The sequence below is a fragment of the Pipra filicauda genome, unplaced genomic scaffold (genome assembly GCF_003945595.2).
Source record: "Pipra filicauda isolate LSUMZ 115617 unplaced genomic scaffold, ASM394559v2 scaffold617_size213773_pilon, whole genome shotgun sequence".
Classification (NCBI taxonomy): domain Eukaryota; kingdom Metazoa; phylum Chordata; class Aves; order Passeriformes; family Pipridae; genus Pipra; species Pipra filicauda.
This window is the reverse complement of record NW_024104773.1, coordinates 148353-153968: the sequence shown is the minus strand read 5'-3', so window position 1 is coordinate 153968 and position 5616 is coordinate 148353. Positions and strand designations below refer to the sequence as shown.

The 5616-nt window shown below is 43.9% G+C and overlaps 1 long non-coding RNA gene across 1 annotated transcript; it reads left to right on the top strand.

The window, feature by feature from the left end:
- The first annotated feature begins 871 nt into the window (after positions 1 to 871).
- Positions 872 to 5014, top strand: LOC120324634. Its single transcript, XR_005566096.1, has 4 exons — positions 872 to 958; positions 1456 to 1638; positions 2076 to 2138; positions 4854 to 5014. It is a non-coding gene; the product is annotated as an uncharacterized LOC120324634 (long non-coding RNA).
- The last annotated feature ends 602 nt before the right edge of the window (positions 5015 to 5616 follow it).

The window sequence follows — 5616 nt, the reverse complement described above, 5'->3', positions numbered from 1 at the left end:
CCATTGTAAAATCTGCGACGGTGAGGAACAAACTATATGGCTTGTTTCAAAACTGGAATAATGTTGTGATCTTCTCCAAGCCCTTGACACTAAAACTCAAATGTTGCCTATGCTGGGTACAAGATTCATCATTTTAATTGACTCCACTCTTCTCTGTAGTAACAACTGTTACTCGATCAAAGTAACTTGGTCTTGTTCAAAGGCTGATTTGATATTCATAACCCTCTGCATATGAATTCCCCAAAAAACAACTGTTTGAGTGGCAGCTCATGATGATAATCAGTCCTGATTTCTTTGTTCAAACCTTGAACCTCCAGCCTGTTAGACTTTCCCACACAGCACTTTGTGTCCCTTCTTTTGAGGGATGCATTCAGAGAGTCTTCAGAGACCACCAGTACCACCTGCATGTTTTACATATAGATACTTACTCATAAACACAGTTCTTTTGTGCACTTTGATTTTAATTAACAGGTTGTCACTGGAAGAATCAGTCAGATATGATAAAGGTCTTGGAAGCCATATCGATAGGACACTGTGCTAAAATGCTCAGATCATTAGGGGCAGAGACTGTCAGCCTGGGCCTATTGTTTCAATTTTTAGAATTACTGCAAGCTCTGCTAACTCAGACACCAGCAGGAGACACCCCAGAGTTCAAGCAAATATCTATGGCTGTGGGTACCACAGGAGGTTGTTTCCCAGCCAAAACTATTGGTGTTGGCACATGAATGGGGGAAAACAGAGGTGGGGATAGTAATTTTTTGGCTTTGCCAATTTGTTTCTTCCTCTGTCTTGGAGGATGTCGATGCCTTCCTCTACAAGGCGTGGATGGCTTGGCTGCTTCATATTGAGGGTTTCTCTTGTTATAGGTAAACTCCTGCTCCTGGGATGTGTGTCACAGGGAGGCAGAAGCAAACTTTTGGGGACACAAAAAAGGCAATGACTTCTGATGATGTTTTTGGTAAGCTTTTTCAAAGCTGTGTGTTGCACAGTTGTGTGGAAATAGAGATTTGATGTACTTAGCACAGGGAAGCTGTGTTGGCTCAACCTCATCAGGGATTGAACAACTTCTTTGATCCACTCAGAGTCTTGTTTTTCATTGTATTTTCCAAATCTGTCAGTGGTGAGGGGTGAAGGGGAGGGAGGTGAGGGGGAGCCTGAGAGAGCTAGCAGTAACAACATATCCAAGCTTTGACAGAGTCTGGTGGAATAACTTAATTAACTAATGGCCTGTATAGAGCTGTAATGGGATCCGAAAACAGAAAGCTTTTAAGCAAAACTTAAAGCCAACAACATCAATAATGGTGAGCTGAGGGCTCTTACTCCCTTTGTTTTTTCCTGTAAGACTGGTGACACAGCCCCTTACCTACTCTTTATCCCTAAAGGCGTTTCTCCATCTAGTGTCCCTGGGCAACAATTACAGCCAGTTTGATCCCAATGTCCCCTTTCTGCTTCCAGATGGCTCAGGGGTTTCCTCATAAACACACAGAAACGTTAAACAGAGAGGAAGAAGATGGATTTTGGAAGGATGTTTCTTGGAACTGGTCTGGGCTGCAGCCACCTCTGGGAGTGGTTCCGGTCACTGGCTGCTTCTTTGGCATTTGGGAGAGATTTGCTTTGTCTTGCCCTCATGGAGCACATGTAAGTTTTGATCTTCCACTTTTCATCACCTTTTGATACTCCTGCTTTCTCAAGTCTGACTATTTGGGTTTGCTTTGCCAAGCTGATGTGAAAGTCAGGGTTTCAGGCTGTTGGGACACCCCCTTGCCTTCATGCATTTATTTTCAAGGAGGATTTAGTGTATGGGAACTGCCTGCTGCTCCCCAGCATAACCTGCAAACCTCTCACAGCATTATCCCAGCCTGTGGTATGCACATGTGTATGTGAACATGGCTGTGGAGTCCAATGATGTGTTTTAGGCAATATCATGTCTAAACTAGGTAGGCTAGCAGAACCTGTCATGTCACCTTCACTACTTGCCTTCTCTGCTGAGCTGTTTAATGCGAGTAATTAAACCATAGTCTTTATATGCACCGCTGTTATTAATTTTTTGGATGAACATGCCTCCTCTCTTCCAGGCACAGTATTCCTGAGGCCCTGGAACATGCACATATGGTGACACATCCCTCTGTTCCAGCAAGGTAGGTAGTCATGCTGTTCTTCCTCTTCTCCCTAATTTTGTATCACATCCATACATCTTTTTGAAAGCTGAAAGTTGCAGGCTTCTTTTCACATTTCCCTCTCAGCACCAGCTTTTTTTATGTGAGGTCAAATGCAGTTCATTCCTCAGGCTTGTGGGAACTTGCTGGGCATCAGCAACAGCAGTGGCAGAAAGTAAGCTTGGACAGATGGCTCTTGGCCGAATGTCCTGCCTGTCAATGGCTGGCAACTCCTCCGAAATCTGTGGTGCTTCAGGGAGAACGGGCAGGGCACTGCCAGCTTCTGCTCTCAGTCTTGCTGGTTGCACCTGCCAGGGACAACATATGGTCCACAGAACTTCCAGGGAGAGTTGGACAGGAGATTGCTGCAGGTCCCCCACTGAGACCCAAGGCATGTCTGGTTCTGCTGGCTGGCACCAGCTGAAATGCCACACAGCAAAGTGCCTTGGAGTGCTCCTAAGAGGCCATCCCATACTCAGCCAGGAAAGCAGTGAAGGCATCAGGGAATCAAAAATACTGAGCCTTTGCTCTGTCCCACTTAACACCACTTCATCAAAGGATTTTGGGAACCAGTCTGCACATGCCTTTAATGTAAATGTGACATCTGAAGATGATGTACTTGCTCAGCTGGTAGCTGGGAAGAGGAAAGCCATGGTACAGAATGGTCAGGGCAGTATCATTTTCTTGCAGAATAATAGATCACATCCTACTCAGGGATATGTATTCCTCTTGGGGGTCTGTCAGCTTTACACATCAAATCAGGGGACCAAACTCTCTGTCCCCTTAAAATACAAGAGAACTGCCAGATTGATCCACAATGCATGCATCCCAGCAACACAGCCATGCTTTGGAGCTCCAAGAGGAGATCCTTACCCTGAGATATCTTAAGATAACTCTGTTACAGAAACCCCATTTTACATGTGGGGAGGTTTAGTCCTGTGATTCTAATAGAACTAATATTCAAGGGTCTATCAGAGAGAGCGTTGAGTCCTGGTCTCTTGTCTGGACCATGGATGGACCCCTTGTATGGCTTAGCAGGTATTCTGGGAGTCTAAACTTTTGTCCATTTTGGTCCAAGGCAAAAAACTATTTTGTTATTTTGTGAAAATGATCTGATTCTGTAGTCCTCCCACAGGAAGTGGAAACCTGCCAAATTTAGAGAATTTTGATCCCAGAGATACATTCCACAGCTGATCACAAGGCAGTAGTGTCCATAACAAAAGCACAAGGACAGATACTCTGCATGGGAGCAGCAGACTCAGAGAACAGCTCTGCTGGGGTTGGTTCTTATTGCGCATAACTGATCAATGGCAAGAGCAGAAATGCTTCATAATATGGGTAAGACTTCATGTCAATCAAAAGTGTGTCTGTGGCTCTTGGGCACACACCTGAAACAGCATTTAATTGAATAGCATCAAGGAGCTTAACACAAGGTGATTCCGGAGTCCCAGGGGGATTGAGTTACGACTACACTGTAATTACTACTGAAGTTATCTGGTTTAGAGTTTGCTCACATTCCTGTCTTCTACTGTACTCACCACCTCTGTGTGGACTGGTTATCTCCATCAGAAAGAAGTGGTGTAGCATCCTGGGATTCATCTCTCTAAAACCCACTGGGAAGAGAGTAAGACACTTTATATTTCTGGCTAGGAGAAACAATGTTGTCAGCCTCATAGCTTCAATCCTGTAGTCCTGAATCAGCTTTATCATGTGAAGTGACTCTTTGCAAAATAGTTGACACTTCTGATTTCCTTCCGAATTTCTGCTAGATTTGACAGGGCACCTGTCTTTCTGTACTGAGATGCAGAACTTAGCACAGTATGGTTCATGTCTCAGGTGGATTAAGACAATATTTCAGCATAAAGAGGTGATGAGAGTAATTGTTTGGATCAGAGCAATGTGGACCCTTTGTGATAGTCAACAAGACTTTCACATGCCCTCTGGTTGTCACTAGGCACACAGCTTCAAAAGCAGCAAGGAACTTAGCAGTTCTAGAAAACCTGAAAATCATTAAAAAGGTTACGACACAGTTAATCACAATTTCCCAATGAAAGGTGAAATGCTAATTATTTCCCCCTAATTACACTAAAATCTTCAGAGGATTCAAATATTGGCATGACCTATAGTTTACTGAGACCCAGATGACACCCACGTACCACCTAATTAGCAATGACTTCCCACAGAAGGCACCTCTTTAAAGCATTACATTTTCCACATGTTTTTTCATATTAACACTGCAAAAATAACCTTCCCTACTTGGTACAATAGGGGATGAGTCAGACACATCATTGCAGAGCACCCAAAACCTTCCCCGACCAGAATAATCCTTGTAACACTTGCTAATAAGTGGAAGCGGAGGGAGTCTGTTCTCACCTCCCTGTCAATGGGAGTTAAGTGTGCGTAGGGAGGAGAGAACACAATTAAAATGAATCATTTGCATTAGATACACATTATAACGAATACACACTAACCATCAGGGAATAATTACCTGGTTTTATTAGTAACCAGGTCATGCTTTAGTCTGTGGCCCTGCAGCCATAAGCTATAACTTGCCCCAGCTTCCAAGAGGCAGCAATGCTTCAGAGATATCCAAGTTGAGCCCACAGCTGCTGGGGAGAGCAGGGCAGGCAATTAACCACCAGTGTCAGACCTTTGTGTGTCCCTCAGCTCCACTGTTATTTTTTTCTGCCCTAGTAGAAGACAGGAAAAGTGGAACTTCACAGACATGGAGGTCATGCTTTGGATTCATTACCTTATGGAGCAGCAGCATCTTCTTTTCCCATGTGAAGCCTACAGAAAGGAAGAAGGAGTTTCACTTAGAGTTCTTGCTGGATCTGTCAGCTCCACAAGTTGTTCTGTTTTGCCTAGGATTTAGTCACCAGTGAACAATGTGAATAAATCATTCTCATGACAGCACTGAAATACAGACAGTCTTTTGGATGCTTGGGAAGTGGGGTAAACAGGTAAAGCTGGATGTCACTCCATATGGAAATGTGTGTATTTGCTGCAGGCATTTTCTTATGCAAAGAAGATTGACATTTCTTGCAGGTTGATGCTCCCAGTTGCAGTTATCAGTAAAGAAAAATCTCTAGGTGTATCAGACATTGCCTAGGGAACCCAGCGGGAGAGAGGAAAACTACAAATGAAATAGGTTAATACAGAAAGAGTTTGTCCTTATCTCTCCGAGCTGTCTCCCCAAATCTAGTTAACACAGGTAATAAATAAAGCCTCAAGGAGAAGGCACTTCACTTACACAGCTTTTGGCTTTCTAAAGCTGCAGTCTGACAGAGAAACTGCTCCATGTTTTCTCCACCTGCTAATCCTAGTGGTAGTATGGGACATGATACAGCAGTCAGTGCAACTGGGATACTCTGTGCAAACATTTCCCTGCTGCAAAGGACCTTGGTGGGGTGAGGTAAAACACTAACAGTAATTGGGAACTCTCACTTCATTCTGAAAG